The sequence below is a fragment of the Arachis hypogaea genome, chromosome 18 (genome assembly GCF_003086295.3).
Source record: "Arachis hypogaea cultivar Tifrunner chromosome 18, arahy.Tifrunner.gnm2.J5K5, whole genome shotgun sequence".
Lineage (NCBI taxonomy): Eukaryota > Viridiplantae > Streptophyta > Magnoliopsida > Fabales > Fabaceae > Arachis > Arachis hypogaea.
The window spans coordinates 96,361,389-96,387,385 of record NC_092053.1 but is presented as its reverse complement, the minus strand read 5'-3'; the positions used below and the strand labels follow the sequence as shown (position 1 = coordinate 96,387,385).

General features: G+C 37.7%; 1 non-coding gene across 1 annotated transcript; it reads right to left on the bottom strand.

Moving 5' to 3' along the window:
- Positions 1-24,380: 24,380 nt before the first annotated feature.
- On the bottom strand, positions 24,381-24,488 carry LOC112774192 (small nucleolar RNA R71). The gene has a single exon (XR_003188691.1). It is a non-coding gene; the product is annotated as a small nucleolar RNA R71 (small nucleolar RNA).
- Positions 24,489-25,997: the final 1,509 nt, after the last annotated feature.

Sequence of the window (25,997 nt, the reverse complement as noted above, 5' to 3'; positions counted from 1 at the left end):
TAATTTATAAATCTAACTCTTTCTGATTTCGCCTGACTAAGACCTGCAAGACAACCATAAGCTTGCTTCAAGCCACAATCCTAGTGGGATCGACCCTGACTCGCTCAGGTATTATTTGGATGACCCAGTGCACTTGCTGGTACTGCTGCTGTTGTACGAAATAGTGTGTGTTTTGCGTATACGCGCACCAGTGGTCACCGCGATGCCGCCGCTTGAAGAACGAATGATTGACGGTTTAGAATTCAGAATAAATTTCCGTTGCAAGTATAGTTTCTAAACCAAGCAATCATCCTTTCTTACAAACGTTTTGGTTGTCACAAGTAACAAACCCAATAAAATTTATAAACCGAAGTATTTAAACCTCGGGTAGCCTTCTCAAGGAATTGCAGGGAGGTGTTCTTATTATTAGTTATGGAAAATAATGTTTTTGGGTTTTGAAAGGTTTGAACAAGGAAAATAAGTTGCAGGAATTAATAAATTAATATCTAATAAAACTCTTGGCAAGGTATGAAAATTCGGAAGTCCTATCCTAGTTATCCTTATGAGAATTGAGTTTAATCCCATTTAGTTAACCTTTACGAAAGCAAGGGAAAGTCAAGTGGACTAATTAGTTAGATCCCCAAGTCTGAGCCAACTCCTAAGGAAAGACTAGAGTTAGTGGAATTCAATTCAATTAGCAAAAATAACAATTAACAATCACGATAAGTTTGATAACTCAAGAGCCTCCAGTTAATCAATTAAAGCCAAGAATATAAAAAGCTAAATAAGAATCATAAATCTGAAATACCTCAATTTTTATCAAATAAAGAAAATCCTAACATGAATGGTTCATAAGCCAATTTGGCAACATAAGTAATTAAATAAAAGCATTAAAGTATCTAAAAGTAAAAGAGAAATACAAAGTAAAAGGAATATTGAACCTGAGAGAAAGTTGAAATAATAAGTTGAAATAATAAGAAATCCTAATTCCTTTAAAAGGAATCCTAATCCTAAAACCTAAGAGAGAGGAGAGAACCTCTTTCTAAAAACTACATCTAAAACTAAAAATTATGAATTATGAGCTGATAATCATGAATGAATGGATTCCTCCACTTTATAGCCTTTAATATGTGTTTTCTGGGCCGCAAACTGGGTCGAAAATAGCCCAGAAATTGCTGAAGAAGAAATCTGCCACGCTGATTTTCGCCACTGCGACATATTCGCGTGGAGCGCGCGTTTGTGTCGCCTATAATTAGGGCAACTATGAAATATTATATATCAAATCGAAGCCCCGGATGTTAGCTTTCCAACGCAATTGGAACCGCGTCATTTGGACCTTTGTAGATCAAGTTATGACCGTTTTAGTGCGAGAGGGTCAGGCTGACAGCTTTGCAATTCCTTCAACTTCTTGTATTCCTTCCACTTTTGCATGCTTCCTTTCCATCCTCCAAGCCATTCCTACCCTGTAATCTCTGAAAACACTTAACACACATATCAAGGCATCAAATGGTATAAAGGGAGAATTAATATTAATGAAATTAAGGTCAAAGGAGCATGTTTTCAATCATAGCACAAAATCAAGAAGGAAAACGTAAACTCATGCAAATCATATGAATAAGTGGGTAAAGAATTGATAAAAATCACTCAAATGAGCACAAGATAAACTATAAAATAGTAGTTTATCACCGCTGCCGTTGCTCCCTCGCCATCGCCGCTGCTTGGGTAGTCACTGTAGGGAGCCGTGGTTGTCAGCGCTGCCGTCGGAGCTACTGCTCCATTCCGTCATTCTTTTTTGTTATAGTAAGTTGTTTCCGCATTGAAACTCTTGCTGTTGTTGTTCTGGTTATCTGTTCTTATGGATTTTGAGATGCGGATGTCATAGGGTTAATCCACCAAGAATTTACGTAAGGTGAAAGTTGTCGTTGTTGCTGTTGACGGGTTAGTTCAGAGGTCGCTACAGCTTCATTCTTTTGTTGCAGTAAGTTTCCCTGCTTGAAAACCCTCGCTATTACTACTCGCTTGTACGTTTATTGAGTTTTCATGACGTTAATGTCTTAGGGTTGAGTTGCGGTAATTTCATGCTGTGATTAAGGTTGCCGTGGTTGCTGTAGTTTTGGATATTGTGGTTGTGGTCGCTTGGAAATTTTTGTGGTTGTTGCCACAACTACAGATTAACATGAAAGGAGGGTTTTTCATGTTAAAATTGTTGTGGGCTTGATTCTTCGAGGTAGGAGTTTTTCTTAAAACTTATTTTCTATTATGGAATTGTTATAAATAGATTTGATGTGAAAAATATATTTCTGTGATTATGTGAGTCTTATGGATGTGATTGTTTACTTGATGGAATTATTGGTTGTTTGAGTGGTATGTGGTTGCTGATAAAAAATGAATTTGAAAAGTTGATTTGATTGAGTATTGTGAAAAGTGATTTTCTGTTGTAGTTGAATTGATATTGAAAAATGAATTTATATAAAAAATGGTTGAAATTGGAAGTGGCTTGATACTGAACCTGATTTGATGTCGAAATTGGTTTAAAATTTGGAAAAGATTTGATATTTGATAATTATTTGATATTGGAAATGGTTGAGAATGGTTTGGGAAATGTGGTTTTGATGGAACTCGTAAGGGTATCAAAGTTCGAGTTTTAGAGGAGATGCTATTGAAAGTTTTATAAAAATTGGAGGCTTCATTTGAAATGGTTATTTAGAAAGATTGGATTTAAGGGTTATATGATTTGATTTTGAGCTATTAAGAAAATGATTACGTTTTGAGTTTGATTTATTTAGAAAATAATAAATTATGTTTTGAGTTTGGATTATTGATGAACAGAATGGGAGATGTGATGAGGATGAGTATGATAATAAGGAATGATGATGATTGAATTTGAATGAATGATAATGAGGATTGAATTTAAAGTATGATTTTTGAATGAATTGAATGATATTGAGAATGGATTTGAAAATAAAATATGAATCTAATTGAGATATATGTGACTGTATAAAAGGCAGTGGCATTGTCCATTTTGCTCCGAATAAAAGTTCGAGACACCGGGTAAGAGGCAAGGGTTAAGTTCTGTCACCACTTGCTCTGGGTTGAGAATTGTAACACCACCTGGGTAAGAAGCAAGGATGAGGTTGTCCTCTTGCTCTGGGTACGCGAGTAAGATGCAAGGGTTGTGGTTTGGTCCCACTTGCTTCGTGTTTGGTGTTCCTGTCCAGAGTTCGCTACCGAACATTTCGGGTTTGGCTATACGTATCCTCTTATGACAATTCTTAAAAATCCTCTACTGAGAACCAACGAGGACGATGTTCTCACCCCCTACAGATTTTCCTTTTCAAGACGGAGGAAGAGTTTAAGAAGTTTCTTTCGAGCATTGGATTGTATTCTATATTATTGTATATACATTTGTAATTTTTCCTTGCCTTTATTATTATATTTGTAAGATGGATAGGAGTTGTAATGATATGTATGTATGTATATTTGTAAGTTAATTGTATAAGAAGTTTTGTATGTATATATATATATATATTAGGATAATGATTTGAATTGGGATATACATGCATGTTTGATTGAAATAAAAGGTATTTTCAGTTTTTCAAAGAAAACAGCAATACGGTTTTGAATTAAATGCTCATATCTTATTATTAAATATACGGAAGTCGTCGTAATATTCTCGTTATCAGAGTGGCACAGTCAGAAGCATGACATTCTAATAGTAAGAGTGCTACATTACATAAATACAAAATACAGCATCCCAAGGACCAAACTTTGCTTGCACAGAACTCCAGATGCTCAGCGAGGTGCCTGACGTGGCAAAAATTGGTGAGTTAAGAAATTATTAGAAGAGATACGTTGCAAGTACAGTTCTTAACCAACCAGAAATTCGCTTATCAATTTAGAAGGGTTGTCACAAAATTTAAATTAAAATACTGGGAGTATGAATCCCAGGTCGTCTCCCAACGAGTTGCAGAGAGATGTGCTATTTTATTAATCAGATGTTTTCAAAAATGGTTTTAGTGAATAACGGGAAATTAAATTGGAGAATATTTGTAATTTTAAATAAAAGCCTTGGCTGGGAGTAGATTAGTTGGAAGCCCTATTCTTGTTGGAGTACTCTCAAGATTAATTGATAATTGAGGGTTGTTCTGTTTAGTTATCCCTTACTAGGTAAGGGAAAGTCAAACAAGTTGGAAAGCTATTTCTATTCACAAGTTCCAATCCGCTCAATTGAAAAGGATTGGTGTCAGTGACTAGAGGGCAAACCAACAATAAACCCAATTACAATTTTTTCCTTTAAGCATTCCAACTCAAGGTCTTCCTTTCAATCAACTCCCATCCAAGTTATGGAACTACTCGCTCATTGTGAATGTAGAATTCATAACATAGGAAGGGAAAATATAGAAAGACATGATAAACAATAATCAAAGGGATCAATTAAAATAAAAATAATTCTTGTATTAATAAACTCTAAAAATAATTCAATAATAATTCTAAATAAACAAAGGAAATGGAAGAGTAAGAGACAGGTAAAGAAAACAGACTAGAATGACGAAGTCTTGCTGAGGTAATAACTCTTCTCAATATTCCAATGCGAAAAGCAATAAAAATAAAATCCTAAGAACTATGAATGTGTAGAGAGAAAACCTAGAGGAGGAGTAAAACTAGATCTAAAACTGAGAATTGTCTGTAATGAATTGTTGTTTTCGTTTTTGCATGTTCCTTGGCTCTAGTATGCTTTTCTGGGCCGAAAATTGGGTCAAAACAGGACCCAAAATCGCCCCTAGCGAATTCTGCAGATTCTGCAGATCGCGCATGTCATGTGATCGCGTCATTCATACGGACGCGTCATTCGGCGTTTTTCCTTGCCACGCGTGCGCGTCGTCCACGCCTCCACGTCACTTGTGCAGTTCCAATCCGCACGGTCGCGTGAGCCATGCATCCGCGTCTCTTCTCGCTGGTCATCTCCTCAATTTCTTGTGTTCCTTCCATTTTTGCAAGCTTCCTTTCCAATCTCCAAGTCATTCATGCCCTATAAAGCCTGAAACACTTAACACACAGATCACGGCATCTAATGGAATGAAGGAGAATTAAAATACATAATTAAAAAGTCTTTAGGAAGCAAATATTCAATCATGTAATAATTTTAGGAAGGAAATATAAATGCATGCCAGTCATATGAATAAGTGGGTAAAGAATTGATAAAACCATACAATTAAGCACAATATAAACCATAAAATAGTGGTTTATCAACCTCCCCACACTTAAACATTAGCATGTCCTCATGCTTAGTTGAAGGAGATAAAATAAATGAGTAGGAACATGTAAAACTCATGTAATGCAGTGCAACCTATATATATGAATGCAACTATATGATTCTTGTCTACTTGATCAAAAGTAAATAGGTTCTTCAAGACAATTACAAATCAAACTCCACTAATTCAATTCTTATACAGTAAGAACAGATAAAAATGCAAGAAGGTAGCTCATGAAAGCAGGGAACATAGAATTTTAAGCATTGAACCCTCACTGATTATGTATGTACACTCTAATCTCTCTAGTGTATAGGGCAATTACTCTATCTTTCTCTAATCATGCTCTCTAATTTTTGTTCTTCACCTAACCAATCAACAACATTTAATATATTAATACAAACATCATGAGGTCTTTTCAAGGTTGTAATGGGGCCAAGGTAAGGGTAAGGATACATATATGGCTAAGTAAGCTTATAAATTGAATCTTTAATTAACCCAAGCTTCAACCCAACATATATATATTCTATATAACTTAAAATTCACACCCAGCTACCCAAAATTTCTCTTTCACATTCCATACTCATGTATCAACTTTTTATTTTAATTTTATCATACATACATTGATCTTTGAATTGTTAACTTAGCATTGGGGTAATTTTGTCCCCTTAATTATTTATTGAATATTTTTGAATTTTTTTTCAACATAAACTAAAAATAAACATAGCTAATCAATGCACATAGATTTTTAATTCTTATAGTTTCACATGAGTAGGTACCCAAATTCCCATTATATTATCATGACACATTCCCTTATTATCTTTTGTTCCCACAATTTCCCATACTTAATTAACACACATAATTCTATCTTAAGCTAACCAAAGATTCAATTGGGGTATAAAATTATTTTTCCGCTTAAGGCTAGTAATGTGGTAAAATACAGAACAAATGAGATTTAAAGGCTCAAAGTGGTTAACAAAGGTAATTAAAAGGGTAGGCTTAATTTGGATAAGTGAGTTTAAACAAGTAATGACCTCAATCATATGCAAACATATAAATATATTAAACATTGGACATATAGGATGAAACAAAATGTAGATTACAATCATATAGAAGTAAACACACAAGAACAGAATAATTATGGTTAAATAATGTAACCATGCAAATAAGCTCAAAATCTCACAGGTTGTGTGTTCTTTAGCTCAAAAACTATGTTCCAAATACAACTTCAAGCAATTTTAACATAAAAGTTTTGATTAAAATTAGTAAAATTTTGTTCTAATGATAGGGTCTTAGAAGAAACTTATTGTCTTTTCAATCAAGTACAACATGCATGCAACTAATCTATTACTATGCAATTTATCCTATTCTACAAAAGAAAAACTAACTAAATATCCTAATTTATTGGTGTTAGGGAAGAGAAATTACCTCCGGAAGTCAGGTACTGACCGACCTCCCCACACTTAAGGCTTTCCACCGTCTTCGGTGCTATCTGTCAGAAACAAGGGTGGGCTGGTAGCAGTATCTCCACAGTCGGGACCGTCATGGCTCCCTGTGCTGGTAAAGGAAGTAGAGTTCGGGGTGTCTGAGTCCTTGAATTTTCCCATAATCAGCTCCTTAAGGTATGTGAATTGATGCTTGTTACGGCGCTCTCTTAGCTTTGCTTTCTGGTCCTGCCGATCCAAGTTTTCAAGTATCTGATGGAGCAGTTGGTTTGTTGTAGGTGCTTATGGTGCTGATGGAGGGATGTCCTCAGCCGGTTCTGTAGGCTGGCTAGTAGTGGCTGCTGGGAGTCTAATATATTTCCCGTTAGGGACGTACTGATCATCCCGTGGAAGCATGGCTTTGGTGTCCCCAGCTCTGTAGGAGACTCCGGCTGCTGAGACGAGATCTGAGACCAAGGCGGAAAAAGGTAAGTTGCATGCAATCTGTACGTGTCCCATGGCATTCCGGATGTGTCTTGGTAGGTTCAGAGGCTGGTCTGTAAGGATGCACCATAGTAGAACGTCCATGTCTGTAGTGAAGGAGGACTCGTGAGTGCTCAGAAAGACGTAATGGGACATGATCTGTGTCCATACGCGAGCCTCCAAGGTAAGTGCTGAAGCTAATATTCCCTTAGGACAAGAATGGTGGTATCTGTAGATCCATCTGCTGCCAGGTAGTGCGATAACTCTGAGAACGGTGTCCCAGTCAAATTGGTACATCTGGCACTTGAGTGCGGCTTCTTGAAAGGAGTCCAATCCTTCTAGAGCAGGGGGAAGATCTAGAGCTCATTGAATGGCCTCTTCTGTAATGGGGATTTGCTTCTGACGTACATTGACAGACTGCAGGGTTGGCAGGTAGAAATTAGAGTAGAACTCAACTACCCAAGAAAGATTAACCTGCCTTGGCTGTCTCTGGAGGAAACCCCATTGTCTTCGTTCAATTTGCGGCTCAACAAAGGTAGCAATATTGGGCGGGAGGATAAGAAGGTATTTGTTGTTGTTGCTCCGTCCTGCCAGGATAGGGAACATCTGCTCACAGTAGCGATTGGGAAATCGCACAGTGTCCTTTGCTGGGAAGGCTTTTTCTTTTTCATCAACCTTTATAATCCTCTTAATTCTTTTTGTTGAGGGTTTGACTGCAGTTGAAGAAGGTTCTACCACTAATGCTCTTTTTGTTCCTCTTCTTGCTGGTGGTTTGGGAGTAGCTTTCTCTTTTCCTTTCTTGGTGGCCATCCTGAAAAGGGAAAAAGAAAGTAACATGGATTCAAAGAGATAGAGCAAGGAAGAGGATGGTATAAGTGATAATCAATGCACGGTAAAGAGGATGTCGTTAACACATGGTCATGACTACATGTGAAAAGTTCATCAATAAAAATATAGCAAGTGCATTGGATGACAATTAAATGCAAGGTGTTTATTGGCATGCAGGCAAAGGCATGAGTAGCATAGATCAAGCATTTAATTTGTTAAATATGTTATCACTCGTAACAAACTAACCATCACATTTGTATTGACAATTATAGTAAAGGGAATTTATGAAAAGTAAGCATTGAATAGTAGAATAGAATAATGTAGAAAATACATAATGCCATATGGGCTTTTTCACAAACACATAGCATGCATGATGAATAAACTATTGAAAATAATAATTTGAACATGCAAGCAACCCTTTAAAAAGTAATATATAATTGCCAAACAATATTGCAACAATCCACAGGCATATAACGAGAAATAATGACTTAATTAAATTTCTAACACCAATTAAAAGAAAAAGAAGAAGAAAGAAAAAGATAATATGAATAATGAAAGTAAAAAGAAAAGAAAAGAAGAAAACATAAAAATAAGAAAGATAATGGAAAAGTAAGGAAGGAAAAAGAAAAACCTTGTTAATGGTGGTGAGAAAGTAGAAAGTGAGAAAGAAGGAAGAAGGTAGAAATAAGGAGGGAAAAGAGAAAATAGGATTTGGGGAGAAGAAAGATAAGATATGTGGCAAATAAGGGTAAGCTGTGCGGCGCAAGCGACGCGGAAGCGTGGGTGACGCGTTCGCGCGAATTGCGCTCACCTGGATTGACGCGGTCGTGTCGGTCACGTGGTCGCGTGACACGTTTTATGCTACCGGCGCGAAGGCAGCCTCGCGCTCGCACAACTCTCTGTTCAAAATCTTAATTTGCCAAATTTTGGGTGACGCGATCGCGTGGGTCACGCGACCGCGTGAGTGGCCAATATTGGGATATGACGTGGACGCGTGAGGCACGCGTTCGTGTGGTAAGGGCTGTGCGTCTAGCGCTAGTCCAGCACCACTCCAGCATAACTTTCGGCTACGCACCCTTTTCACGTCGATTTTCAGGTCACGCGGCCGCGTGGGTGACGCGGTCGCATGGGAGGCCAATGTTCCCACATGACGCGGACGCGTCGGTGACGCGGTCGCGTGGGGTGATTTGTGCCAAAGGCACGCCTCCAGCCACGCTCCTACGTGACTCTCTGTTCGCTCTCTTATTTTTTCTGAGCCACCTGCGACTCGGACGCGTCATTGATGCGGTCGCGTCGCGTGAAATTTTTTTTTTAAATAAAAATATGCAAATGTAGATGCAAGCTAAATGTGCGAATAAGGAAAAGAGTTATTGGAAAAGAAAACTAAGAATAAAGAAAAGAACGATCATACCATGGTGGGTTGTCTCCCACCTAGCACTTTGCTTTAACGTCCGTAAGTTGGACGCTCCACTAGCTCAATCTTCGGCTATGTGTGGATCCTCCAAGAAGAAGATCTCGAGCTCCTTGTTTTTCTTCATCTTCTCGCCATGGTAGAGCTTCAAACGATGTCCATTAACTTTGATGAGTTCAGAGCTTGAAGGGTGACTTAGGTGAAAAACACCGTACGGCTCAGCCTTCTCTACTCTATATGGACCTTCCCATCTTGATCTCAACTTGCCTGGCATGAGCCTCAGTCTAGATTTGTAAAGGAAGACTAAGTCCCCAGGTTAGAACTCTCTTCTCTTGATGTGCTTATCATGTACAACCTTCATCTTTTCCTTGTACAACCTTGAGTTCTCATAAGCTTCCAGGCGAAGGCTTTCTAATTCTTGCAGTTGTAACTTCCTCTCAGCTCCGGCTGTTTCAAATCCCATATTGCATTCCTTTACTGCCCAAAAGGCTTTGTGCTCTACTTCAACTGGGAGATGGTAGGCTTTTCCATAAACTAAGCGGAAAGGACTCATCCCAATGGGTGTCTTGTATGCTGTTCTGTATGCCCAAAGTGCATCTTGTAGCCTGGTGCTCCAGTCTCTCCTATGAGGTTTGACTATCTTCTGCAATATACACTTTAACTCTCTGTTTGATACCTCGGCTTGCCCATTAGTCTGAGGATGGTAGGCGGTTGCAACTTTATGAATTATCCCATGCTTCTTCATTAATCCTGTTAGTCTCCTGTTACAAAAATGGGTGCCTTGATCGCTCACGATTGCTCGTGGAGATCCAAAGCAACAAATAATGTGGTTTCTAACAAAGAAAACAACAGTGTTAGCATCATCAGTGCGGGTAGGAATTGCTTCCACCCATTTGGAAACGTAATCCACAGCTAACAATATATAAAAGTAACCATTAGAATTTGGAAATGGACCCATGAAGTCAATGCTCCAAACATCAAAAACTTCACAGAAAAGTATAATTTGTTGAGGCATCTCATCCCTCATGGATATATTACCAAATTTTTGGCATGGGAAACAAGATTTACAAAATTCAGCAGCGTCTCTAAAAAGAGTAGGCCACCAGAATCCACAGTCTAAGATTTTTCTAGCTGTTCTTTGAGGGCCAAAATGTCCTCCACTCTCAGATGAGTGGCAGGCCTCTAAGATGGACTGGAATTCTGATTGAGGCACACACCGTCTAATGATGAGCGGATAATTTATACGCTTTTTGGCATTATTTTTACATAGTTTTCAGTATAATTTAGTTAGTTTTTAGTATATTTTTATTAGTTTTTAAATAAAAATCACATTTCTGGACTTTACTATGAGTTTGTGTGTTTTTCTGTGATTTCAGGTATTTTCTGGCTGAAATTGAGGGACTTGAGCAAAAATCAGATTCAGAGGTTGAAGAAGGACTGCATATGCTGCTGGATTCTGACCTCTCTTCACTCAAAGTGTATTTTCTGGAGCTACAGAACTCCAAATGGCATGATCTCAATTGCGTTTGAAAGTAGACATCCAGGGCTTTCCAGCAATATATAATAGTTCATACTTTGCTCGAGTTTAGACGATGCAAAATGGCATTCAACGCCAGTTCCATGCTGCATTCTGGAGTTAAACGCCAAAAACAGGTTGCAGAGTGGAGTTAAACGCCAGAAATAGGTTACAAACTGGCGTTCAACTCCAAGAGAAGCCTCTACATGTGTAAAGCTCAATGCTCAGCCCAAGCACACACCAAGTGGGCCCCGGAAATAGATTTCTGCATCATTTACTTATCTCTGTAAACCCTAGTAACTAGTTTAGTATAAATAGGAATTTTTACTATTGTATTTACATCTTTGGATTATCTTTAGATCACGTTTGGGGGGCTGGCCTCTTGGCCATGCCTGAACCTTCATCACTTATATATTTTCAACGGTAGAGTTTCTACACACCATAGATTAAGGTGTGGAGCTCTGCTGTTCTTCACAGATTAATGCAAAGTACTACTGTTTTTCTATTCAATTCAAGCTTATTCCTATTCTAAGATATCCATTCGCACCCAAGAACATGATGAATGTGATGATTATGTGACGCTCATCATCATTCTCACTTATGAACGCGTGCCTGACAAACACTTCCGTTCTACATGCAAACAAGCTAGAATGAGTATCTCTTAGATATCTAATACAGAGGACCGAGTCTGAGATATTAGAATCTTTGTGGTATAAGTTAGAACCCATGGATGGCCATTCTTGAGATCCGGAAAGTCTAAACCTTGTCTGTGGTATTCCGAGTAGGATCTGGGAAGGGATGGCTATGACGAGCTTCAAACTCGCGAGTGCTGGGCGTAGTGACAGACGCAAAAGGATAGTAAATCCTATTCCAGTATGATCGAGAACCGACAGATGATTAGCCATGCAGTGACAGCGCATTGGACCATTTTCATAGAGAGGATGGAAGTATCCATTGACAACGGTGATGCCCTACATAAAGCTTGCCATAGAACAGAGTAGGAATGATTGGATGAAGACAGCAGGAAAGCAGAGGTTCAGAGGAACGAAAGCATCTCTATACGCTTATCTGAAATTCTCACCAATGAATTACATAAGTACCTGATGAGCGGATAATTTATACGCTTTTTGACATTGTTTTTAGTATGTTTTTAGTAGGATCTAGTTACTTTTAGGGATGTTTTCATTAGTTTTTATGTTAAATTCACATTTCTGGACTTTACTATGAGTTTGTGTGTTTTTCTGTGATTTCAGGTATTTTCTGGCTGAAATTGAGGGACTTGAGAAGAAATCAGATTCAGAGGTTGAAAAAGGACTGCTGATGCTGTTGGATTCTGACCTCCCTGCACTCAAAGTGGATTTTCTGGAGCTACAGAACTCTAAATGGCGCGCTTCCAATTGCGTTGGGAAGTAAACATCCAGGGCTTTCCAGCAATATATAATAGTCCATACTTTGGCCAAGAATTGACGACGTAAACTGGCATTCAACACCAGCCTTCTGCCCAAATCTGGCGTCCTGCGCCAGAAAAGGATCCAAAACCAGAGTTGAACGCCCAAACTGGCACAGAACTTGGCGTTCAACTCCACAAATGGCCTCTGCACGTGCAACACTCAGGCTCAGCCCAAACACACACCAAGTGGGCCCCGGAAGTGGATTTATGCATCAATTACTTACTCATGTAAACCCTAGTAGCTAGTTTATTATAAATAGGACCTCTTACTAATCTTTTTGATCATCTTTGGATTACCTGATGATCCTTTGATCTCGTTTAGGGGGCTGGCCATCTCGGCCATGCCTGGACCTTCCACTTATGTATTTTCAACGGTAGAGTTTCTACACTCCATAGATTAAGGTGTGGAGCTCTGCTGTTCCTCAAAGATTAATGCAAAGTACTACTGTTTTCTATTCAATTCTTCTTATTTCGCTTCTAAGATATCCATTCGCACCCAAGAATGTGATGAAGGTGATGATTATGTGTGACGCTCATCATCCTTCTCCTTTATGAACGCGTGCCTGACAAACACTTCTGTTCTACATGAATTAAGCTAGAATGAATATCTCTTAGATCTCCCAACCAGAATCTTCGTGGCGTAAGCTAGAATGATGGCGGCATTCAAGAGAATCCGGAAGGTCTAAACCTTGTCTGTGATATTCCGAGTAGGATTCAATGATTGAATGACTGTGACGAGCTCCTAACTCGCGATTGCAGGGCGTTAGTGACAGACGCAAAAGGATAGTAAATCCTATTCGAGCATGATCGAGAACCGACAGATGAATAGCCGTGCCGTGACAGGGTGCGTGAGCATATTATTCACTGAGAGGATAAGATGAAGCCATTGACAAGGGTGATGCCTCCAGACGATTAGCCGTGCCGTGACAGGGCATTGGATCATTTTCCTGAGAGATGACCGAAAGTAGCCATTGACAGTGGTGATGTATCACATAAAGCCAGCCATGGAAAGGAGTAAGACTGATTGGATGAAGATAGCAGGAAAGCAGATGTTCAGAGGAACGAAAAGCATCTCCACTCGCTTATCTGAAATTCCTACCAATGATTTACATAAGTATCTCTATCCCTTTTATTGTTTATTTTAATTTAATCAAGTATCATGTTTAAATCCGCCTGACTGAGATTTACAAGGTGACCATAGCTTGCTTCATACCAACAATCTCCGTGGGATTCGACCCTTACTCACGTAAGGTATTACTTGGACGACCCAGTGCACTTGCTGGTTAGTTGTATCGAAGTTGTGACAATTATGAATTAAGATCAAAGCACCAAGCTTTGGAGCCATTACCAGGATTTGTTCGAGCCTGGAGATCACAATTTCGTGCACCAAGTTTTTGGCGCCGTTGCCGGGGATTGTTCGAGTTTGGACAACTGACGGTTCATCTTGTTGCTCAGATTAGGTGATTTTCTTTTTATTTTATTTTCAAAAATTTTTCAAAAAAAAAAAAATTTCTAAAATTTTCTCATCTGTTTTCGAAAAAAATAAAAATGTTTTCAAAAATAAATTATTCTATGGCTTCAAAATTTTAAGAATGAATTCTAGTGTTTCATGAAATATGTTGAATCATATCTGGCTGTAAAGCCATACCCAAACTACTTTGGGATTGGTATTCAACTAATCACTCCAGCCCATGTAATTATATGTTGCAGCCTGGCTGGCTGTAAAGCCATGTCTAAATTCATTTGGACTGAGGCAGCAATTTGTTATCAAGAGCAAGCTAGTTGGAGTTAATCCACCTGCTACTGTTTCTGATCACCTGCTGAAGCTTGGCTGGCCATTGGCCATGTCTAGTGTTTTGGACTGGAGCTTTCTTTGAAAGCTTGGCTGGCTAGTGAGCCATGTCTAATTCCTGGACTGAAGCTTTAGACTAACATGGCAAGATTCCTGGAATTCATATTAAAAATTTTGGAATCCTTATTTTTTCTTTTTTTTCACATAATTTTCGAAAAATATAAATAAAAATCCAAAAAAATTAGAAAATCATAAAAATAAAAAATATTTTTGTGTTTCTTGTTTGAGTCTTGAGTCATATCATAAGTTTGGTGTCACTTGCATGTGCATCTTGCATTTTTCGAAAATTTCATGCATTCATAGTGTTCTTCATGATCTTCAAGTTGTTCTTGGTAAGTCTTCTTGTTTGATCTTGATGATTTTTTGTTTTGTGTCTTTTCATGTTTATCATATGCATTCTTGAATTCTTAGTGTCTAAGCATTAAAGAATTCTAAGTTTGGTGTCTTGCATGTTTTCTTTGCATTAAAGATTTTTCAAAATTGTGTCTTGATGTTCATCATGACATTCAAAGTGTTCTTGGTGTTCATCTTGACATTCATAGCATTCTTGCATGCATTCATTGTTTTGATCTAAAAATTTCATGCATTGCATATTTTTCATGTTTTTCATAAAAATTTCAAAAATCAAAAAAATATCTTTCCCTTTTTCTCTCATCAAATTCGAAAATTTGGATTGACTTTTTCAAAAATTTTTAAAATCAAGTTGTTTCTTATGAGTCAAATCAAATTTTCAATTTGAAAATCTTATCTTTTTCAAAATCTTTTTCAAAAATCAAATCTTTTTCAAAATTCTTAGTTATTTTCGAAAATTCCAAAAATATTTTTCAAAAATCTTTTTCTTATTTTTATACTAAATTTTCGAAAATAACATAATCAATTAATGTTTTGATTCAAAAATTTGAAGTTTGTTACTTGCTTGTTAAGAAAGATTCAAACTTTAAGTTCTAGAATCATATCTTGTGATTTCTTATGAATCAAGTCATTAATTGAGATTTTAAAAAATCAAATCTTTTTCAAAACTAATTTCAAATCATATCTTTTCAAAAATATCTTCTTATCTTATCTTTTTCAAAAATATCTTTTCAAAATATCTTTTCTAACTTCCTAACCTCTTATCTTTTCAAAAATTTGTTTCAACTAACTAACTAACTTTTTGTTTGTTTCTTAACTTTTTCAAAACCACCTAACTAACTCTCTCTCTCATTTTTCGAAAATATCTCCCCCTTTTTCAAAAATTTCTTTTTAATTAACTAATTATTTTATTTTTATTTTTATTTCAAAAAAATTTTCGAAAAAAATACTAAAAATTTTCAAAAACTATTTTCAAAAATCACTAACTCCTTTTCAAAAATAATTTTCGAAAATTATACCTCCCCCATCCTATTCTATTTATTCATTCATATCCTAACATCTCATCTCACATCTCTTCCATTCTCACAGTTGTGTTTCTTCCTTTATATTACATTCTTTATCTCCCCTCTTCTCTTCCACTCACACAGGGATCCCTATACGGTGGTATAAAGGATCTCTATTATTATTATTATCATTTTCCTGTCCATTCTTCCTTGTCATATGAGCAGGAGCAAGGATAAGAACATTCTTGTGGAAGCAGATCCAGAACCTGAAAGGACCCTGAAGAGAAAATTAAGAGAAGCTAAAATACAACAATCCAGAGAAAACCTTTCAGAAATTTTTGAACAGGAAGAGGAGATGGCAGCTGAAAATAATGATAATGTAAGGAAGATGCTTGGTGACTTTACTGCACCTAATTCCAATTTACATGGAAGAAGCATCTCCATTCCTGCCATTGGAGCAAACAACTTTGAGCTGAAACCTCAATTAGTTTCTCTAATGCAGCAGAACTGCAAGTTTCATGGACTTCCATCTGAAGATCCTTTTCAGTTCTTGACTGAATTCTTGCAGATATGTGATACTGTTAAGACTAATGGAGTAGATCCTGAAGCCTACAGGCTCATGCTTTTCCCTTTTGCTGTAAGAGACAGAGCTAGATTATGGTTGGATTCTCAACCCAAAGACAGCCTGAACTCTTGGGATAAGCTGGTCACGGCTTTCTTAGCCAAGTACTTTCCTCCTCAAAAGCTGAGCAAGCTTAGAGCTGATGTTCAAACCTTCAGACAGAAAGAAGGTGAATCTCTCTATGAAGCTTGGGAAAGATACAAACAGTTGACCAAAAAGTGTGCTTCTGACATGCTTTCAGAATGGACCATCCTAGATATATTCTATGATGGTTTATCTGAGCTATCAAAGATGTCACTGGACACTTCTGCAGGTGGATCCATTCACCTAAAGAAAACGCCTGCAGAAGCTCAAGAACTCATTGACATGGTTGCTAATAACCAGTTCATGTACATTTCTGAAAGGAATCCTGTGAGTAATGGGACGCCTATGAAGAAGGGAGTTCTTGAGGTTGATACTCTGAATGCCATATTGGCTCAGAATAAAATATTGACTCAGCAAGTCAATATGATTTCTCAGAGTCTGCATGGAATGCAAGCTGCATCCAACAGTACTCAAGAGGCATCTTCTGAAGAAGAAGCCTATGATCCTGAGAACCCTGCAATAGCAGAGGTAAATTACTTAGGTGAACCTTATGGAAACACCTATAACTCAACATGGAGAAATCATCCAAATTTCTCATGGAAGGATCAAAAGCCTCAACAAGGCTTTAATAATGGTGGAAGAAACAGGTTTAGCAATAGCAAGCCTTTTCCATCATCAACTCAGCAACAGACAGAGAACTCTGAACAAAATGCTTCTAATTTAGCAAATCTAGTCTCTGATCTATCTAAGGCCACTGTAAGTTTCATGAATGAAACAAGGTCTTCCATTAGAAATTTGGAAGCACAAGTGGGCCAGCTGAGTAAAAGGATCACTGAAATCCCTCCTAGTACTCTCCCAAGCAATACAGAAGAGAACCCAAAAGGAGAGTGCAAGGCCATTGACATAAGCGCCATGGCCGAACCTGTGAGGAGAGGAGAGGACGTGAATCCCAAGGAAGAAGACCTCCTGGGACGTCCAGTGATCAATAAGGAGCTTCCCTCTGGGGAATCAAAGGACTCTGAGGCTCATCTAGAGACCATAGAGATTCCATTGAACCTCCTTATGCCCTTCATGAGCTCTGATGAGTATTCCTCTTCTGAAGAGAATGAGGATGTCACTGAAGAGCAAACTGCCAAGTTTCTTGGTGCAATCATGAAGCTGAACGCCAAATTGTTTGGCATTGATGCTTGGGAAGTTGAACCTCCCTTGTTCATCAATGAACTAAGTGATCTGGATCAACTGACATTGCCTCAGAAGAGACAGGATCCTGGAAAGTTCATAATACCCTGTACCATAGGCACCATGATCTTTAAGGCTCTGTGTGACCTTGGTTCAGGAATAAACCTCATGCCCCTCTCTGTAATAGAGAAACTGGGAATCTATGGGGTGCAAGCTGCTAAAATCTCACTAGAGATGGCAGACAGCTCAAGAAGACACGCTTATGGACAAGTAGAAGATGTATTAGTAAAGGTTGAGGGCCTTTACATACCTACTGATTTCATAGTCCTGGATACTGGAAAGGAAGAGGATGAATCCATCATCCTAGGAAGACCTTTCCTGGCCACAGCAAGAGCTGTGATTGATGTTGACAGAGGTGAAATAGTCCTTCAATGGAATGAGAACTCCCTTGTATTCAAAACTCAAGGATCTCCCTCTGCAACCATGGAGAGGAAGCTTGAAAAGCTTCTCTCAAAGCAGAGTCAACCAGAGCCCCCACAGTCAAACTCTAAGTTTGGTGTTGGGAGGCCACAACCAAACTCTAAGTTTGGTGTTGAACTCCCATATCCAAACTCTAAGTTTGGTGTTGGAAAGTCTCAACAAAGCTCTGCACATCTGTGAGGCTCCATGAGAGCCCACTGTCAAGCTATTGACATTAAAGAAGCGCTTGTTGGGAGGCAACCCAATGTTTATCTAATTCTTATTTTTATTGTTTTTCATGTTTTCTTAGGTTCATGATCATGTGGAGTCACAAAATAAACAAAAAAATCAAAAACGGAATCAAAAACAGCAGAAGAAAAATCACACCCTGGAGGAGCATCTGTCTGGCGTTCAAACGCCAGAACAGAGCATAGTTCTGGCGCTGAACGCCCAGAATGGGAGCATCCTGGCGCTGAACGCCCAGAACAAGCATGGTTCTGGCGTTCAACGCCAGAAATGGCAGCAAAGGGGCGTTGAACGCCCAAAATGGGCACCAACATGGCGCTGAACGCCCAGAGTTGTGTGCAAGGGCATTTTACATGCCTACATTGGTGCAGGGATGTAAATGCCTTGACACCTCAGGATCTGTGGACCCCACAGGATCATCTCAGGATCTGTGGACCCCACAGGATCCCCACCTACCTCATCATCTCTCTTTCCATTCATGATCATCCCTTCTTTTTTTCCATTTACCACTCACATCCATACAACCACTACCTTCAAAATTCAACATCTCTCTCCCACCCAATCCCACCCATATGGCCGAATACACACCTCCATCCATCTCCTCCATATCCTCTTCTTCTTCTTCTATTCTTTCTTCTTTTGCTCGAGGGCGAGCAACATTCTAAGTTTGGTGTGGTAAAAGCATAGCTTTTTTGTTTTTTCCATAACCATTGATGGCACCTAAGGCCAGAGAAACCTCTAGAAAGAGGAAAGGGAAGACAAAAGCTTCCATCAAGGGTCTATAGCTCAGTGGTAGAACATTTGACTGCAAATCAAGAGATCCCTGAGATACCTCAGGGGATACATTTCCTTCCACACAATTATTGGAAGCAACTAAGGGTGGAACATCAAGAGCACTCCATCATCCTTCATGAAATCAGAGAAGATCTAAAAGCAATGAAGGAGGAGCAGCCAAGGCAAGGAAGAGACATAGAAGAGCTCAAGGACATCACTAAGGTGGACTCATTCCTTGTTCTTACTTTCTCTGTTTTTCGTTTTCTATGTTATGTGCTTATCTATGTTTGTGTCTTCATTACATGATCATTAGTAGTTAGTAACTTTGTCTTAAAGATATGAATGTCCTATGAAACCATCACCTCTCTTAAATGAAAAATGTTTTAATTCAAAAGAACAAGAAGTACATGAGTTTCGAATTTATCCTTGAACTTAGTTTAATTATATTGATGTGGTGACAATGCTTCTTGTTTTCTGAATGTATGCTTGAACAGTGCATATGTCTTTTGAAGTTGTTGTTTAAGAATGTTAAATATGTTGGCTCTTGAAAGAATGATGACTAGGAGACATGTTATTTGATAATCTGAAAAATCATAAAAATGATTCTTGAAGCAAGAAAAAGCAGCAAAGAACAAAGCTTGCAGAAAAAAAAAAGGGCGAAAAAAAAAATAATAGAAAGAAAAAGAAAAAGCAAGCAGAAAAAGCCAATAACCCTTAAAACCAAAAGGCAAGGGCAAATAAAAAGGATCCCAAGGCTTTGAGCATCAGTGGATAGGAGGGCCTAAAGGAATAAAATCCTGGTCTAAGCGGCTAAACCAAGCTGTCCCTAACCATGTGCTTGTGGCATGTAGGTGTCAAGTGAAAACTTGAGACTGAGCGGTTAAAGTCAAGGTCCAAAGCAAAAACAAAGAGTGTGCTTAAGAACCCTGGACACCTCTAATTGGGGACTCTAGCAAAGCTGAGTCACAATCTGAAAAGGTTCACCCAATTATGTGTCTGTGGCATTTATGTATCCGGTGGTAATACTGGAAAACAAAGTGCTTAGGGCCACGACCAAGACTCATAAGGAAGCTGTGTTCAAGAATCATCATACTGAACTAGGAGAACCAATAACACTATCTGAACTCTGAGTTCCTATAGATGCCAATCATTCTGAACCTCAATGGATAAAGTGAGATGCCAAAACTATTCAAGAGGCAAAAAGCTATAAGTCCCGCTCATATGATTGAAGCTCTGTTTCATTGATAGTTTGGAATTTATAGTATATTCTCTTCTTTTTATCCTATTTGATTTTTAGTTGCTTGGGGACAAGCAACAATTTAAGTTTGGTGTTGTGATGAGCGGATAATTTATACGCTTTTTGACATTGTTTTTAGTATGTTTTTAGTAGGATCTAGTTACTTTTAGGGATGTTTTCATTAGTTTTTATGTTAAATTCACATTTCTGGACTTTACTATGAGTTTGTGTATTTTTCTGTGATTTCAGGTATTTTCTGGCTGAAATTGAGGGACTTGAGCAGAAATCAGATTCAGAGGTTGAAAAAGGACTGCTGATGCTGTTGGATTCTGACTTCCCTGCACTCAAAGTGGATTTTCTGGAGCTACAGAACTCGAAATGGCGCGCTTCCAATTGCGTTGGAAAGTAGACATCCAGGGCTTTCCAACAATATATAATAGTCCATACTTTGGCCAAGAATTGACGACGTAAACTGGCGTTCAACGCCAGCCTTCTGCCCAAATCTGGCGTCCAGCGCCAGAAAAGGATCCAAAACCAGAGTTGAACGCCCAAACTGGCACAGAACTTGGCGTTCAACTCCACAAATGGCCTCTGCACGTGCAACACTCAGGCTCAGCCCAAACACACACCAAGTGGGCCCCGGAAGTGGATTTATGCATCAATTACTTACTCATGTAAACACTAGTAGCTAGTTTATTATAAATAGGACCTCTTACTAATCTTTTTGATCATCTTTGGATTACCTGATGATCCTTTGATCTCGTTTAGGGGGCTGGCCATCTCGGCTATGCCTGGACCTTCCACTTATGTATTTTCAACGGTAGAGTTTCTACACTCCATAGATTAAGGTGTGGAGCTCTGCTGTTCCTCAAAGATTAATGCAAAGTACTACTGTTTTCTATTCAATTCTTCTTATTTCGCTTCTAAGATATCCATTCGCACCCAAGAACGTGATGAAGGTGATGATTATGTGTGACGCTCATCATCCTTCTCCTTTATGAACGCGTGCCTAACAAACACTTCTGTTCTACATGAATTAAGCTAGAATGAATATCTCTTAGATCTCCCAACCAGAATCTTCGTGGCGTAAGCTAGAATGATGGCGGCATTCAAGAGAATCCGGAAGGTCTAAACCTTGTCTGTGGTATTCCGAGTAGGATTCAATGATTGAATGACTGTGACGAGCTCCTAACTCGCGATTGCAGGGCGTTAGTGACAGACGCAAAAGGATAGTAAATCCTATTCCAGCATGATCGAGAACCGACAGATGAATAGCCGTGCCGTGACAGGGTGCGTGAGCATATTATTCACTGAGAGGATAAGATGAAGCCATTGACAAGGGTGATGCCTCCAGACGATTAGCCGTGCCGTGACAGGGCATTGGATCATTTTCCCGAGAGATGACCGAAAGTAGCCATTGACAGTGGTGATGTATCACATAAAGCCAGCCATGGAAAGGAGTAAGACTGATTGGATGAAGATAGCAGGAAAGCAGAGGTTCAGAGGAACGAAAAGCATCTCCACTCGCTTATCTGAAATTCCTACCAATGATTTACATAAGTATCTCTATCCCTTTTATTGTTTATTTTAATCTAATCAAGTATCATGTTTAAATCCGCCTGACTGAGATTTACAAGGTGACCATAGCTTGCTTCATACCAACAATCTCCGTGGGATTCGACCCTTACTCACGTAAGGTATTACTTGGACGACCCAGTGCACTTGCTGGTTAGTTGTATCGAAGTTGTGACAATTATGAATTAAGATCAGAGCACCAAGCTTTGGAGCCATTACCAGGATTTGTTCGAGCCTGGAGATCACAATTTCGTGCACCAGTACCTCTATCTTTATTTTACGTTTTATTTATCTTTTTATTATCAATTCACTATAACCATTTGAATCCGCCTGGCTGAGATTTACAAGGTGACCATAGCTTGCTTCAGGCCGACAATCTTCGTGGGATCGACCCTTACTCACGTAAGGTTTATTACTTGGACGACCCAGTGCACTTGCTGGTTAGTTGTGCAAAATTGTGATAAAGAGTTGAGATTACAATTGTGCGTACCAAGTTGTTGGCGCCATTGATGATCACAATTTCGTGCACCAAGTTTTTGGCGCCGTTGCCGGGGATTGTTCGAGTTTGGACAACTGACGGTTCATCTTGTTGCTTAGATTAGGTAATTTTATTTTAATTTTAAGATTTTTATTTCTTATTTTCAAAAAATACAAAAAAAATTTCTTCTTTTTCGTTTTTCCAAAATAATTTTTGAAAAATCCAAAAAATTTTTTAATAATATCATAAAAACCAAATATTTTGTGTTTCTTGTTTGTTTCTAGAGTCAAGTTTTAAGTTTGGTGTCAATTGCATCTTTTTAATTTTCAAAAAAAAATTATTATTTTCGAAAATCTCATGCATTGCATTCTTCATGATCTTCAAGTTGTTCTTTGCCAGTCTTCTTGTTTGATCTTCATATTTTTTTGTTTTGTATCTTTTCTAGTTTTTCATATGCATTCTTGAATTATTAATGTCTAAAGAATAAAAATTTTTAAGTTTGGTGTCTTGCATATTTTCTTTTCTTGAAAATTTTTCAAAAATAAGTCTTGATGTTCATCTTGACATTCAAAGTGTTCTTGGTGTTCATCTTGACATTCAAAGTGTTCTTGCATGCATTAGTTGTTTTGATTCATGATTTTCATGTTTTGTTTCATTTTTACTGTTTAATAAAAAAAAAAGAGAAAAACAACAAAAAGATATCTTTTTCTCTTTCCTTATTAAAATTCAAAAATAAAAAAATATCTTTTCCTTTTTCACTCATAATTTTCGAAAATTTGAGTTGACTTTTTCAAAACTTTTTAAAATTTAGTTGTTTCTTATGAGTCAAATCAAATTTTCAATTTAAAAATTCTATCTTTTTCAAATCTTTTTCAAATCTTTTTCAATTTTTCTTTCATATTTTCAAAAATTTCAAATTAATTTTCAAAATCTTTTTCTTATTTTTATTCCATATTTTCGAATTCAATGCTAACAATTAATGTGATTGATTCAAAAATATTAAGTTTGTTACTTGCCTAATAAGAAAGGTTCAATCTTTAAATTTTAAAATCAAATCTTTTTGTTTCTTGTTAGTCAAATAATCAACTTTAATTTTCAAAATGAAATCTTTTTAAAATTCTTTTTCAAATATTTTTCAAATTAAATTTCAATCATATCTTTTTCAAAATCAATTTCAAAATCTTTTCTAACCTTTTATCTTTTTAAATTGATTTTCAAATCTTTTTTTTCAATCAATCCTATCTTTTTGTTTCAATCATATTTTTTTCAAAACTACCTAACTAATTCTCTCTAATTTTCGAAAATCACCTTCCTCTTTTTCAAAATTCCTTTTTAATTAACTAATTATTTTAATTTTTAATTTTAATTTTATTTCTTTACTAATTTTCGAATTTTATTTTAATTTCAAATTAAAAACAAAAATATTTTTATTTTAATTTATTTAATTTTCAAAAATTCTTCTCTCTCACCTCCTTCTAATTATTTATTTATTTACTAACACTCCTCTTCATCTAAAAATTCAAACCTACTCCTCACCCTTGTGTTTGGATTCTCCATCTCCTATTCATATCTTCTTCTACTCACATAAAGGAATCTCTATACTGTGACATAGAGGATTCCATATTTTTTCTGTTCTCTTCTTTTTCATATGAGCAGGAACAAGGATAATAATATTCTTGTTGAAGTTGATCTTGAACCTGAAAGGACTCTGAAGAGGAAGCTAAGGGAAGCTAAAGCACAACTCTCTGGAGAAAATCTAACAGAAATTTTTGAAAAAGAAGGAGACATGGCCGAAAATAATAACAATGCAAGGAAGATACTTGGTGACTTTACTGCACCAAATTCCAATTTACATGGAAGAAGCATCTCAATCCCTGCCATTGGAGCAAATAATTTTGAGCTTAAACCTCAACTAGTTTCTCTAATGCAACAGAACTGCAAGTTTCATGGACTTCCATCAGAAGATCCTTTTCAGTTCTTAACCGAATTCTTGCAGATCTGTGTTACTATTAAGACTAATGGGGTTGATCCCGAGGTCTACAGGCTTATGCTTTTCCCGTTTGCTGTAAGAGACAGAGCTAGAGTATGGTTGGACTCTCAACCTAAAGATAGCCTGAACTCTTGGGATAAGCTAGTCACGGCTTTCTTAGCCAAGTTATTTCCTCCTCAAAAGCTTAGTAAGCTTAGAGTGGATGTTCAAACCTTCATACAGAAAGAAGGAGAATCCCTCTATGAAGCTTCGGAGAGATACAAGGAACTGACCAAAAAGTATCCTTCTGACATGCTTTCAGAATGGACCATCCTGGATATATTCTATGATGGTCTGTCTGAGTTATCAAAGATGTCACTGGACCATTCTGTAGGTGGATCCATCCACCTAAAGAAAACGCCTGCAGAAGCTTAAGAACTCATTGACATGGTTGCAAATAACCAGTTCATGTACACTTCTGAAAGGAATCCTGTGAATAATGGGACGCCTCAGAGGAAAGGAGTTCTTGAAATTGATACTCTGAATGCCATATTGGCTTAGAACAAAATATTGACTCAGCAAGTCAATATGATCTCTCAGAGTCTGAATGGATTGAAGGAATCATCCAACAGTACTAAAGAGGCATCTTCTGAAGAAGAAGCTTATGATCCTGAGAACCCTGCAATAGCAGAGGTGAATTACATGGGGGAACCCTATGAAAACACCTATAATCCCTCATGGAGAAATCATCCAAATTTCTCATGGAAGGATCAACAAAAGCCTCAACAAGGCTTTAATAATGGTGGAAGAAATAGGTTTAGCAATAGTAAGTATTTTCCATCATCCACTCAGCAAAAGACAGAGAGTTCTGAGCAGAATCCATCTAGCTTAGCAAATATAGTCTCTGATCTATCTAAGGCCACTGTAAGTTTCATGAATGAAACAAGGTCCTCCATTAGAAATTTGGAGGCACAAGTGGGCCAGCTGAGTAAAAGGGTCACTGAAATTTCTCCTAGTACTCTCCCAAGCAATACAGAAAAAAATCCAAAAAGAGAGTGCAAGGTCATTGATTTAACCATCATGGCCGAACCTACAAGGGAGAGAGAGAACGTGAATCCTAGTGAGGAAGACCTCCTGGGACGTCCAGTGATCAACAAAGAGTTTCCCTCTGAGGACCTGAAGGAATCTGAGGCTCATCTAGAGACCATAGAGATTCCATTGAACCTCCTTATGCCATTCATGAGCTCTGATGAGTATTCTTCTTCTGAAGAGAATGAAGATGTTATTGAAGAGCAAGTTGCCAAGTACCTTGGTGCAATCATGAAGCTGAATGCCAAATTATTTGGTAATGAGACTTGGGAAGATGAACCTCCCTTGCTCATCAATAATTTATACACTTTTTGGCATTGTTTTTACATAGTTTTCAGTATAATTTAGTTAGTTTTTAGTATACTTTTATTAGTTTTTAAATAAAAATCACATTTCTGGACTTTACTATGAGTTTGTGTCTTTTTCTATGATTTCAGGTATTTTCTGGCTGAAATTGAGGGACTTGAGCAAAAATCAGATTCAGAGGTTGAAGAAGGACTGCAGATGCTGCTGGATTCTGACCTCCCTGCACTCAAAGTGTATTTTCTTGAGCTACAGAACTCCAAATGGTGCGCTCTCAATTGCGTTGAAAAGTAGACATCCAGGGCTTTCCAGAAATATATAATAGTCTATACTTTGCTCGAGTTTAGACGATGCAAACTGGCGTTCAACGCCAATTCCATGCTGCATTCTGGAGTTAAACGCCAGAAACAGGTTGCAAAGTGGAGTTAAACACCA